We start from the raw sequence: 14,022 nt of genomic DNA, 5'->3' as shown, positions 1-14,022 counted from the left end.
ATTGTTTTATGCCTGGTGTTGGCTTAATGGTTAAGGTGGTGGGCTTGGGATTCTATGATCCTGAGTTCAAATCCCCATCACCTGTTGAATTAATACCAGGTGGGGTTGACTCTGCCTGTCATCCTTCCGAGGTCAGCAAAATGATTTCCAGCTTGCTGGCATCCTGTGTCGGAGTAGCGACCTGTCCAGGATTGTGTCCAAGAGCCAAGGAGACTGCTTAGGCAGCACCAACGCTCTGCACAGAGTTTCGTCCCGATGGATGGATGTCATTGTTTGGGGGACAGCACAGAGACAAACAAGAGGTGGGAGCAGAGGGAAAGTAGCAGCCAAAGCTACTTCAGGGAGTTGCGAGGTGTAAGATCAGTACAGGGGCAGTGCGAAATTGAGTTCCTGATGTATCGTGCAACTCTACCTCTGGGGCAGAGTTCAGGCCTATCAAAACGGAGGAGACAGTAGTCAGGAAGAGACACTAAGGAGTCAGGGATGTCCTGTGGGAGGAAGGATTCTATTAAACAGATGATATCCAGTTTATCGGCTGTGGCGTGGATTGAGAAATCTGTCAAGTTGGAGTGGAGACCTTGGATGTTTAAGGTCCACACAATTAGGGACAGGGGAGGAGTTGTGATTGTGCAGAATGAGATGGGGGGGGTTTGTGGGGGGAGGTTTTGTATGGTCAGTGTGAGGGAAAGGCTTTGAGGGGAGAGGGGTGAGGGGAAAGGTTTGAGTGGGTGGGTGAGGAGGAAGTTTTGAGGGGAGAGGGGTGAGGGGGAAACGGTTAAGAGGGTTGGGAAAGGAGAGATGCAGAAATGGGGTGGGGATGACACCAAGCTATGAGGGGGTGAGATGAAGGGGGAAGCGGAAGGAGGGTTCATGAAGTGGAGTGATGCTAATTTAAAATTCCCAAATTGGAAAAACAGATAAAGATCATGGGATGGGAGGTAAGAATGTCTGTTGAAGGCATTGAGAAAGGTGGTGTTGTTGATGTTGAAGGAGGGTTGGTGGACCAAGCGCTTAGCTGACAGGCAGTTTTAGAAAATAATCTGTCACAAAGAAGTCGAAGAAGAAGAAGAAGAAGAAGAAGAAGAACAAGAAGAAGAACAAGAGGAGGAATGGAACATGGTGAAGAAGAACAACATGGGTACTTTTAATGGAGAAATAAGGAAAGTGAAGCATCCACATAATCGTCCACTTTGACGCACAAAGAAAGAGAATCAACGATTAAAAGCGCTATCACGATTACCCTCCATACCCAAGTGGACGAGGCACTGTTTCACACCTCACCTCTAAGCTTACATCATCGATATGCTATAGGCCTACCTCTCCCGGCATCGCATCGACACCTCACGGTCCTCGCTCCCCATCCATTCCAACCCTCCATATTGGGATCAACACAGGCCCGCCTTGTCTGTGTTCTGCTTCTTATTTCTGGAGACTGGAGTTATCCATGGCTGACGGCTTCAGGTTCAGAGGTCAGGGAAATGGGTCCAAGAAACCCCCTCGTAATAGCCCCTGTCCCCCGAAACCGTGACAATACTGTGTATAAAACCAAAAAACACGGGGTGACGGTGAACCCTTGACGAGGAGAAGCCTTGCTCGAGTCATGTGAGTGTGTGTATTATGTACTGTTTGAACATGAGTTCGCCTATTAATTACTTATTATTGGACCTTGAAAACGTGTATCAATTATGTCTATTAATTACGGATTATTGGAACATACCTATGAGACATTTAGACCCCCTAGACCTTTTCGACCCATTAAGATCATTTTACACCCTTTAGACCTCTTGAGCCTTTCGACCTTTTAAGATCCTTTCGACCCCTTGAACTCCTAAAGACTTTTACATAATTTAGACCACTTAGACGCCTTGACCTTGAGACCTTCAGACCCATTCGACCACTTTAGACACTTAAGACTTCTTAGAGCCTTTAGACCTCTCAGACCCCTTTAGACCCGAATTATGCTTGGAAAAATACCCTTGAGATCTTAAGACTCCTTTATAACTCTTCGACCTTTAGACTCTTTGAGACCCTTATTGAGCCTTATAGACCCTTTGGATCACTTAGACCTTTATACATCATTTACACCCCTAAGACCAATTTGACCCCTTTTTGACGCAAACCACACAAACATCTATAGTCTTCTTGCAATACACAGACTATACATTTCTCAGCAAGTAATGCGCAATGTCCACCCATCCGGAGGCTGGGTACTCTGCTAGTTTGAACAGAATTTGCATATTGGGTGGATGAATTGGTTCACCAATCAACACCGAGAAGCATATTGTTGATTTGGATTTATGTGGCTCAAATGCACAGTTACTCACTTTTGATAGGGATGGCTCGCAGCAAGCAGAACAAGAGAGCGGCTAAAATATAAATGCGCACCAACCTCTCAGCGCACTTAACATGACGGAGATGCTTCAATGGCTATCCATCGGGTAAGACCTCTCAGAGACCTCTTTTACACAAAAAATATGCCTCGCAAAGTCACAGACGACTAAGTATCAGACTCAGTACCCCTGCAGCCAAATGCATGCAACTGGTGAGATCTAACAAATTGGAAGTAGAAAGGACATGATTGGATAACCTCAGTCAAAAAGAACGATCCTATCTTCAAAATGAAGAACTCGAGGAAAGACAAGAATGGTTGCATGACCTTAGTCAAAGAGCACGAACCCACATTGAAAATGAAAATCCAGAGGTAAGAAGAGAAGAGTGCCTGCAAGCTCAAATGTCTGGATCATCAAGAATCCAAAAAAATAATAGGGAATCCAAGAAATATCTGTGGATGAGAGGTGCTGAGTTCATATCATTTCCTGTTAGTACAAGCGAGCAGAGTCAGTGGACATCACTCATACACACACATGGACGAACGCTTCTCCTTTTACCAATATATGCATAAATCTAGAGTAATTTATCTTGTGGCCCAAAACCAAACAAAATATAATTTTAACGGTCCTCACAGATCATACAGCAAACACTTACACCACCAACTCCTCCCAAATATGATTAATAGTAAATATCAACGTGTGCATCGACAAGCCCCAGATATGACATTGCCATTGGTGTTAAGAAGCACCCAAACCGGATATGGTCTTTTCCACTGGGAAGTCCACCTGAATGGTGGTAATGATGTAATCGCTTTCCAATTGCACATTTGATTTGGTGCTTGCATATTTTATTTGGTAGTGTTGTATTTGGTGCTTGGATCTGTTCTTGTGTATGGCAGCTTGGCTGCCGTGTAGCTATCATTTCTTGGAAGCATGGCTGTCTGTGCCACTGATGCTATGCCCCTCTACCAGTATACTGGTACTCATTTCGCCAACCTCAGAAGGATGACAGGCTGAGTCAACCCCACCTGGTGTTGTTCAGCAGCCTTCAGCAGCTTTCAGCAGCCAACTGGGCTTGAACTCAGGACCCTAGGATACTAAGCCACCCTAACCACGAAGCCAACACGAATGAGGATGCAAAGAGGGGAGCTGCTGCATAACAATTTAGTTAAACGTTGTTGAAAATAATTATTCTGCTTGAAGTAAGGCAGTACAGTATACGGGAGTATTGTCTTGAGAGCAAACATTCTGCAACTTATCCAACACTTTCAACTAACAATTCAACATAATCTTCATCATTTCACAAAAGCAACAGGTTGTCATGAAAACTCTTGGTGACCATTGAGCGACATTGGAAATAAACTGCGTGTGGGTGGTGGCAGCTTGCCACTGTAACATGGAAGCAATTTGCGGTCATCACCACAGGCGAAGCGAACGAGCGCCATGGTGGAGCCTTGCCTGTCAGGAACCGGACCCTTGCCAGCCACATGACGCGACCGTTCTCAGAGTCACCTCGAGTCTCACCGGTTCTGCACCGGTCGCCACCCTACAAGGTCTTCTCCTGATGTGAGAATCGTACATGTTGGGTGAGCATCAGAGTGTGCACATCTAGTATGACTCGACTGTCAAAAAGCACCACCGATACCTGATGCTACCTACATTCCTCATCTCGTTTAGACAGAACATTTTCTTTACCCAAGAGCGGTTGATGAGCATACCCTAAGTGGGTCTGTCTATAAATATTCCAGGAATGTGTTTTGACTATGCTTGTGGTCTGCATGTGCTATTCTCTCATAAGGAAAATATTTATACGACCAATTGGCATCATCATCGAGATATCTTTCATCCACTTTTTAACACTTTATAATTCTAAAAAAAAAAAATGTAATTCTTTTCTTTCGCGATACACCAAGCAGCTAAAACGATATTGACTCATTTTATTTAAACACATCCTTCTTAATGCTCCCCTGCCGAATGAGCGACAGCCATGTCCAACTGAGTGTGCCTCCCACTCAGCACACCCTTTTTTGCAACAGTGAGTCGTATTTGTGTGAATCAGAGCACAGTGATCTTAGCAGAGAGGATCTAACAGGACTCAGGGGATGTCGTGTTGCTTTATGTAGGTCCCTACTCTGGGATTGGGCAATATTCAGTGCCACTATAGATCAGTCTGCGGTAGCAGGCAAATCCAATAATAATTAGAGATGGCGTCGCTCATGGATTCCTAACAAACTACTGTGACAAGGCACACACTTTTGGTGACACACTGACATTCAGGGCTATTCAGCTTCGAGGGGAGCTTCTCTGTCCTTCTCCTGCCCCATTATTCTCGTAACCACCCTCTCCCTCCAGCCAGCCATCATCTGACACAACCCACTCCTCTCCCTTCCTTATCCAGAATGTGGAGCCGGCCAGTCTCGGAAACTGGGCCATTTCAAAATATCCATTCCCGACCTGCGTGCCTGAGCTGAACACCACGTGCAATCAGGCCTGCGGTTTGTGTGCAAATAGGATGCAATCAAGACTTGAATCATTGAGTGGACAAATAACATTTTGTCTTCATGAAGTCGAGACATTAGACACATTCCTGAAAAGTCTGCAAAATGTGTCATATCATTGTTTTTGCAAAATCATGAATCACAGTTTCTGTAATGCTTGCTAATTTTAACTAAACACAAGGAGTTCTCTGACAAGGAACTTCAACACAGGAGGAGGCCATTAGGCCCATCAAAGCCTGTGCAATGTGCAAAGTTGCCAACTTATGTTTGTTTGTTTATGCTCTGTCATTTTAAAAAAATAATTGAGCATCAACTAGTCTTTGGTATGAGTTGGCCAGGATTTGAATTTGAACCAAAGACCTCCCAGACTCAGAGTGAACCTTTACATCACCAAGTCCAGAATACGGCACTGTTTTAGTTTCCTAAATTTTATACGGCTTTTTAAGGAGTACACTCATCACAGGTAATCACGTGGAGAGGGACAGAGAGAGAGAGAGATAGAGGGAGAGAGAGAGAGAGAGAGGGGGAAGGGCGGAGGAGATGGAGAAAGTGAGGGGAGATGGTGAAGGGGCAGGGGGAGGAGACGGGAAGGGGGTGGGGGAGGAGATGGGAAGGGGGGAGAGGGTTGTAGATGGAGATGTAGAGAGAAAGAGAGGTGGTAGGGGAGGAAAGTGGGGGGGGCAGGGGGTTGGGGAGAGGTAGGTTTAGTTAATACTAGAGTCCCTATAGTATTGTGATGGTTGGAGGACGTCACCTCTGGATAACTCCGAGAGGAAGGCGTGCCTTGAACAGACCATGGACTCCATTTGCAACTCTCAACTCTGGCGAGATCGTGACGCCCAAGATCAATTTACCGTGCCGGTAAGTTAAGCGAGGCAAAGGGGGAACTTTGCCAGCAGTTACACAACACACCTTATTCAGTCGGCCGAACGCAACCAACGTCACGTAACCACATCCGAGATTGAACTTGGATAATGAATCCGAGCTGGCCAAACACTTCAGCAGTCTTATGCCGCCATCAGGAAAATGAGAGGACCCTCGCATTTGTGCGATCAATAACAGAACACAGCAGAGTCTGTAATCCTATCAAGCTTTGAATCTCTCCAGTTCTCACAGCCTTTTTACACCCCCGTACATTCACACCCTTCTCTCCCAGAGTGGCTCCATGGGCAGTCTGATATACAGACTCAAATCCCCCCACTCTTTGCTTTTCCCCCCTCTCCTCATTATTGGGGGAGCCACCTTCAAACTGTGTCTTGGTGTGACAATCTTCGGTAGGTGCTCACAAAATGTGCCCGAAAATGGCTCTCAGGGCACTCGTAAAGAGAATCAGCTCAGAAGACTGGTTTTGGTGCAAACTTTTGTTACAGGCCTCATGAAGTGGGTTGAAATGGTTTCTGTGGCTGTGCGGATAATGCATTCATGGGTGAGGAAACTATGCAGGAGATAGTTTGTGGAAAGGAATGTGGAATGACGAAAAATGATAGTTGGGATTTCTTACTACACCATCAAAATGCAGGTTTATCAACAGGGACTTTAGACAGTAAACTATACACTATAACTAAAAAAGAATTGCTTGAACCATGGAAGATCTTTGGGACTCCTCAAAACCATAACACTACTCCCACTTCTCTCCACAGCCTTTCCGAGGCTGTATTCAACCATTACGTGAGAATGTGTTCAATTCTTCTATGTGACCCCACTTACCGGACAAGACAGCTCCCCCTCTCTAACTCATGTTTACATGAAAATGCAAGTGCGTTCATGTTCCTTCACAAAGAAAATCAAAATAAAACATATGTTGTGTAACTAAGGCTACACATTCTCTCACTTAAACAACTTATATTTTACAAACGGATTTACATTTTTATACATTAGGGGAAGGGGTTTACATTTTTATACATTTGGGGAAGGGGGAAGGGGTCAGCCGTTGGCGCAGTGGTTAGGGCAGCGGCTTGGGATCCAAAAGGTCCCGAGTTCAAGCCCCGTTGAGCCACTGAATTAATACACTAGGGGGTTGACTCAGCCTGTCATCCTTCCGAGGTCGGTGAAATGAGTACCAGTGTACTGGGCTGGCATATACCCCGGTTAAAATAGGTGTACCATATCCCTGTGTCGTAAGAGGCAACCAGGGTTGCGTCAGGAAGGGCATCCGGTGTAAAACATGTGCCAAATCACTATGCGGATCATATGGATGATCCGCTGTGGCGACCCCTAACGGGAGCAGCTGAAAGAAGAAGAAGAAGACATTTGGGGAAGGGGTGACTTCATCAGATAGGTGCCATCTAGGATTGTAAATTTTCAGTCTCTCGTAGCTGGCCCCACTGCCTGTCATTGTTCCCTCCTTCACCCTTGATGGGCTCGGTGCCCCAGTTTGTCCACACACAGTGTCCACCGAGACCTCATCAAACACTCCTCTGGCCTGGAGGGCCCACAATGATCAAATGGCCCACTGGCTGCAGTACACAGGTAGGACCATGTGGCTGTTCGTTAGTGACGTTCTTCGTAACCCATGTGGCCCATATTGAACAAAGGTTTTATTGGCCCTCGATGGCCTTTCATAATGAACCTCTAGCCTTGAGGGCCCACAATGATTAAATGGCCCACTGGCTGCAATGATGTTTGGCTCTCACTGGCATCTTTTAACAGGTGGCCCATCAGCCTGAAAAACACTTTGGCCTTCAATGAGCAGAACACAGCAGGTGAGTGGCATGGTAATATGGCAAGTAAGGCAGCATGTCAGATATGATAGGCATAGCAATAGGCAAATAAAGCAGCATGGAAGGAATGACAATGTGGTAGGCATACAGGCAAGGCATTTGGCAAGGCAAGAGTGGGCCAGCAGGTGTTGCATGCCAGCCTTGCTGATGCTGTTCTCACACCTGATATTGTGGAGGCAAGAATGTGTGGTAGCAGATCAGGCAGTCGGCTTCGGCCTTAACCTAACCTTATCTACCTGCCCCATTAACTAACTCTACTCTTTCCCCTTATAGTTCCCCTTGCCTAAATACTGCCCAGCTAATCCCTTCTCAACTAATTTGTTCCTCCTGGGTCCACTAATCCCATTAACTATGCTGTCTCCTGGGAAAATCAAGGCACATATGGTGATAAACATGACAAGGTTGCGTGGCCCCATAGATCAACCCGATTGGGAGGGGGGGGGATGGAGGGCACTGAATGCCCTGACACTAAAATTTGGGACACAATGGGTCCTCAGAAAATTCACCTACCCTACTCCGTTACTCCAGCAGCTGCAGACATTCAAAAACGGTACAGAAGGGGAGCATCCCTATTCTATCCTAAAATTCCGAAAAAAACACATTTCTCTTGTATCATTAAACCCACTCTACAGAACCAATTTGCCCATTGTCCCACACATTGGTGCTCTAATAAGTTTGGGCCTGGCCCTCAAATTTTCTTTCTGTGCATCTGTACAATATTGTAGCTGAGCAGTGTGGCTTTCCCCAGCAGATTCCTCCTGCATTTTCTCTAAACTTGGCATCCGTGCCACTGGTGTCACCCTTACCTGAGCTATCACACTCCTCTAACTATTAGGGGGAGACCTCTCCTGCCTTCCTCCTTCTGGTGTCCTCTCTGGCACATGGTGCCCGAACTCCTCTTTCTGGATGTTTGGCCCATATCAACTAATTCTCCTGCCCCTCTGGGCTTCTGCTTGGCTCAGGCTTGGTGCACCAGGACCAGAATGCCCTTTTTTCTAAAACTTCTCACTCCAAGCCCATCAGTCCGTCAATGAACTTTTGCACCTTTGCCAAACATAAACTTTTCTTCACCAAGCACCAACAACAGAACGTTTCCGTGGAAGAATTCCCAGGCTGTGTTAACATCAGAGGCAGTAGATATGGGAGACCAATCCTTCACGAGAGATGGCTGTTTGCATTCCCTGCCAATCTGCTTGAGTGAACTGTCAGACTCACCAGCGTTGAGGCTTTTTTCTGAGAATAGCCAGAGAGATGTTGATTTTCACAAGCAGATGAACCAAGTGGAGCAGAGGAAGAGCAGGAGACATTTGTGGGAGAGTTAGTCATTACCAGCATATACAAGTTGCTCTGGGCATCATGTACACTTCCCAGCACGAAATTTATGAGAGTACATTTTCCTTATTGACCATTTCTCTTTGCTGTGTCTTTTTTTTTTACATGGACAGTCTACATCTCTTCTCCAACACCATATTGTATTTTGTTTCTACCTTCCATTGGATTAATGAACGAGGAAGGGGAGTAGTGTAGCAGTATCACTTTGCCTTTGGTTTCATAAAATGTGAACTTTAGTTTAATGGAATTTTCCGGCAGGGGTTTTGAGAGCTTGGACCATTGCGGTTCAAAAAAGAATTGACTCCAAATCCGAACGTCTTTTAGTCCACACTAAACACCAACATGAGTTTGCTATGTAAATGTAATGGGAAACAAATATTATAAATTATAATACTCGTATTTGATAAAAGTTTCAACATATTTAAAATATTCCGGATCTACTTGTGTTTCCCATAGTATTGTTGCATCCGAGTAACTGTTGATATGGAATTCCTCAGAGCCGGGACCTTACGGCCCGAGATAGTGTCCAAGTGGTCTTTTTAAGGCACTGCATTCAACATTACTTTACTTTACCATTCCCCAAGGTCGTCCAAATGAGCCAAAATGACCACAATCGTACATGGAAAGTAAATGGTTGAAACATGCTCTTTCCTTTTAAAGGATATGTTTTTCAATGAAAAACACAAGGAAGAGGGTTGACAAGATGCTATGATAACGGAACAAACCAAGCGAGTCAAAAAGAAACAAAAAGAAGAATGGGATAAGCAAACTTGTATACAATGATAAGAAATAAAAACTCAAATCCTAACCCACTGGGTACAACAGATAACACATACTACAACACAATAATGATGCAGGTGGGATTTCTCTTTTCTTTGATGCACAGGGTGGGCGCAGTTCAACACAATGGTGTCCGCTCTAGCGACAAGGAGGGAGACAAGAGACAGTAATAAGCAGGGCCAGCGATGGGTAGGCCTTAAACTTGGCCACGTGGGCCCCTTTTGTCCGTTTTCCCCTCCAGGCCCTCCAAAAACACAGGGTGATCCCAGATTGTCAATTCCCCACAATGCTTCTCCTCCAAGTAAGGTATCCATCTTCTTTGCACACCGTTCTCTCCTAGTCAACTCCAGGTCGACCTCCGTGCACACTCTCACAGACTCTTCAGCCCTCACGAGCCTCTCTTTTTATCTCACAGTGGTCATAGACTCCCTGGTCTCAACTCTCACGCAGGAAGTTCTCTGGTGGACTCTCTGGTCTCGACTCACATACATGGCATTTTCGCTTAGTCAACTCATGGTCGACCCAGTACTCTTCTTCCTCCTGGACGGACCCTTCTTCCTAGGCAGATTCTTCCTCTCGGTCACATCTTTTCCACAGTGGCAAACCCTATAAAAAATTAACGTACATCTTTTCTTCTGGGTTCTACAGCCCACTACTACAGCACACACTGGCCAGAGAAATCATAATTGGCCTTTCGCACACATGAAACTTGTGCCTCTGTGATGGGAAGTCCACACCTCGCCCCACCCACAAACAAGAGCTTTTGCATACACACAATTAATCTGTCTATATTGTCTATAAATTACATACGCTGCCTCCTCAGCATCACGTATAACAAACAACTTACTCTGACAGATCCCTGTTACATAGCAATCTTACCCCGACTCGAAAGACACGGACCATGCTACACTTACCACATTCTAGCTATGGATCTCCCCCCCCCCCCCTCCAAAATCGTTTCCACATAACAATATTTTCTGCAGTGTTATTAAAATCACAATGAGTTTCAGTCAGATATGGAAATCCTTTATAATTACTGATTATTCACTAAAACAAGTTTGCTAGATACAGGCTGAATAGGAATCAATACTCACTGGACAAAGTTGATGACTATTAACTTTGGCCACGTTTGAAATGCAATGTTTTGTACGGTGCAACGTTTAAGAGGGTGAAACAGTTTGAAATGTTCCATTGGGTACTTACCTTAAGACGCGGTGGAAACAGTAGTATTGAGAAATAACGACTCTTGCCACATGTTAGCCGTTATCTCAAGAAGGATAGCGCTTTGAAGCATTAAGTGATGGGTTTGATAAAAACAAGAGCAGCATGATGGTGGTGCTCATGGCCTTCTTCATGATCTGCACATCGGAAATAGGGAGCGGGTGGATTATCGAGGAGGGTCTCAGGTGTGCACCAAACACATGCACACAGAAGGGCACATGAACCAGGAGAAAACCAAAACAATCACCTGTATACAATCCATATCCTTGACGGTAATGTTTTCCTGATATTCGTTGATAATAAATTATTCTAACCGTGCTTTATGCCTGGAGATGTTATAATCGATCCACCAACGTCCACATCCATCTCAACACCTGCTAAAGGAACTTCACAAAAACACCCACAAGGCTTTGAAGATCCTCCTGGCTGGAAACGTCGTTTTTATCCACATCCGCTACCAATTTTCTCTGAGATGTGGTTTTGCTTTGGGAGATCATTTAGCTCGGGATGGAGTGATGTTCGACGCACCTTGCTGCAATTTTCCCACCTCGCATTCCACCACATATTGCAAAGTGAACCGACACAGCCATGAATGTAGTGGAAGAATGAAGCTTCAAAATATACCAAAACAAGGACAAACACACAGTCAAACTGGTTATCGAAGGGAACTGTGAATGCTGTGTCACTTACACGTATACAGAGTGATCATCAGTTTTGGACACAAGTAGTTTGAGAATTATATTAATATCTAAAAGTCACTTTCCCCCACCCCCCCCCCCCCCCAAATTTCCCCAGTCTTAATGAGAAACATTCCTGTAGAAATATCATGACCATAGTTTCAAGTCTGTGACCATTCCATAAGACGAGTGTCACAGGATAAAACGTCTTACAATGCCACAAAAGGTGGCACGGACCATTTGGCCTGGATAAGACTATAACATGGCAAGTGTGGGAATGATTGAATACGTGGTTTATTGACTTTCGATGAGGTTTCATCATTTGTGCAGCAATGGTGAGCTTCATTAGCAAGGTAGATGCAGAGAGAACATGTTAATCGGTCTTGCACATGTCAAATATCCCATTGCACAATAATCAATCATGTCATTGCTAACGAGGTTGATGTTTTAGTCAATTGCAAGATCAACAACCATGCCAAGAGAATTCCTGTATTGGATTTGGATTGTTCATCCCACAGGTGACAGAAGAATGAGAATTTATGCTTTGTGGTGATGAATGGTAGTAATAATAATATATTTTTAATTAATGTTGTCGAACAGTTGTTTTGATGTTGTCTCATTGATGTTTTTGTTGCATAATTGATGTTGTAATAGTAATAATAATATATATTTTAAATTGATGTTTAATTTGATGATAATTGATGTTGTTCTGGGTCTCAATATCTGCCATGATCTTTTCTGGGAAAGCCACATTTCCAACCTGACCTCCAAAGCCAGTCGCAGACTGGGAATCCTCCATCATGCAAAATTCTTCCTTGGCCCAACTGAGCTCCTGACCACATACAAAGCTTTCGTCTGCAGCATGATGGAGTACTGCTCTCCCCTCTGGGCTGGTGCTCCTGCCTCTCACCTTTCTCAGCTTCACGCTGTGGATTCCAAGGCATTTAATATCATTGGTATCTCCCGCGATGAGGCTGTCTTTGGGGCTCTCACTCCCTCACTGCAGGCAGGTCGGTGATCTTTATGTCTCCTACCGTCTCCTCTCCAGTCTCGCCCCCACTGCTTTGTCTGCGATTTGTCCCCACCATATTTCCGCAGGTCGATCAAGGTCCGCCAACAATCCCCTTCTGGTAAAACTACAAAAATCACGACTCACTGCTCACGTTCACTCTTTCATTCCTCTTTTTTCCCACCTTTGGAATAAACTCCCTCACTCTCTTCAATCCAATTTTTCCCTCGAGGCCTTCAAAACAGCTGTTCACCACCACCTCTTATTTTCCCCCGTATAAAACCTCGATCTTTTCTACCCCCGTTAATCCACCCCAAACCCACTTAATTCAAATTCCTGCTTTCCTTCCTGAAAGTCCCTGTAATGTGCATCTTGCACACCCCGTGTTCCCCACCGCATCACTCTCCCTTCAACAGATCTCAAAATGCCTCTGTACCACCACTGTTTTGTCCTCCCCTCTCCTGCCCCTCTTGTCTCAGGCCCCCCTTGCTGTGCGTTGTGTGTTGTGTGTTCGCTCTCATACGAGCCTCGACAGGTCAGGTCAGGTATGGGAGCATGTGCCAGAACAGCACGTCGCTGCGTCCACTTTCCACCGGTACTCCAGGGGCCTCCGTCTGGCCATCCCCCAGGCAGATGCCAGGCCCATCCCCATCTCCTTGAGATGCCGGTCAACCTGCTGCAACCACGATGTACGTGGTCGGCCCATTGGCCTCCTCCACTCACGAGACTCCCTCGCTGAGAGAATCTGGTGAGCAGGATCAGCGTCAGGAAAACGAGCCACATGTCCATACAGCCGCAACTGACACTCACGGACTATGCAGGTAACAGATCTCATCCGAGTCTACTCAGCAACCACTCGTTGGACACAAAATCCGACCAGCGATAGCCAAGGATTCTCCAAAGAGACCTGGTACCAAAGGAATTAAGTCTCTGTCTCAGATCCTTGGTCAGAGTCCAAGTCTCGCATCCATAGAGCAAGACTGGAAGCACCAAGGACCTGAAGACTCGGACTTTCGTCCTCCCGCACAGGTACCGGCACCGCCACATCCCATGATCCAGTGAATCCATGACTCCCCAGGCCCGCCCCAGACGTCTATTGACCTCTGAGTCACAGCCAGCAGAGACATGAATATCACTGCCAAGGTAAGTGAATCTCTCCACGAACTCAACATCCTCACCACAAACAGACACAGACAGGACAGCAGCATCCAAGATGTCATTGAAAGCCTGGATCATAGTTTTGACCAAAGAAACCCGTAATCCCAGTGGCTCTGACTCCTCATTCAGCACCTCGAGGGCCGCCAAAAGGATATCTAAAGTCTCCGCAAAGATGACAGCATCATCTGCGAAATTAAGGTCCAAGGTCTTGACATTCCCAAACGATGCACCGCAGCTTGATCTCTCCGACATCCTCCCTAGAATCCAGTCCATACAAGTGCTGAAAAGTGTGGGGGC

General features: G+C 45.7%; 1 long non-coding RNA gene across 2 annotated transcripts in view; it reads right to left on the bottom strand.

The window, feature by feature from the left end:
* The window catches only part of LOC147022828 (uncharacterized), a 49,364-nt gene that overhangs the window by 13,597 nt on the left and 21,745 nt on the right, over positions 1-14,022 (bottom strand). For both annotated transcript variants that reach the window (XR_015059935.1, XR_015059934.1), the window contains exon 3: positions 10,864-11,018. This is a non-coding gene — a long non-coding RNA (uncharacterized LOC147022828). The remainder of the gene's footprint in view (positions 1-10,863; positions 11,019-14,022) is intronic.

The sequence above is a fragment of the Eptatretus burgeri genome, chromosome 7, assembly GCF_056783735.1.
Source record: "Eptatretus burgeri isolate ZD-2024b chromosome 7, Ebu_testis_v1, whole genome shotgun sequence".
Lineage (NCBI taxonomy): Eukaryota > Metazoa > Chordata > Myxini > Myxiniformes > Myxinidae > Eptatretus > Eptatretus burgeri.
Note: the sequence above shows the minus strand (reverse complement) of the source record. Positions and strands in the feature narration are given on the sequence as shown.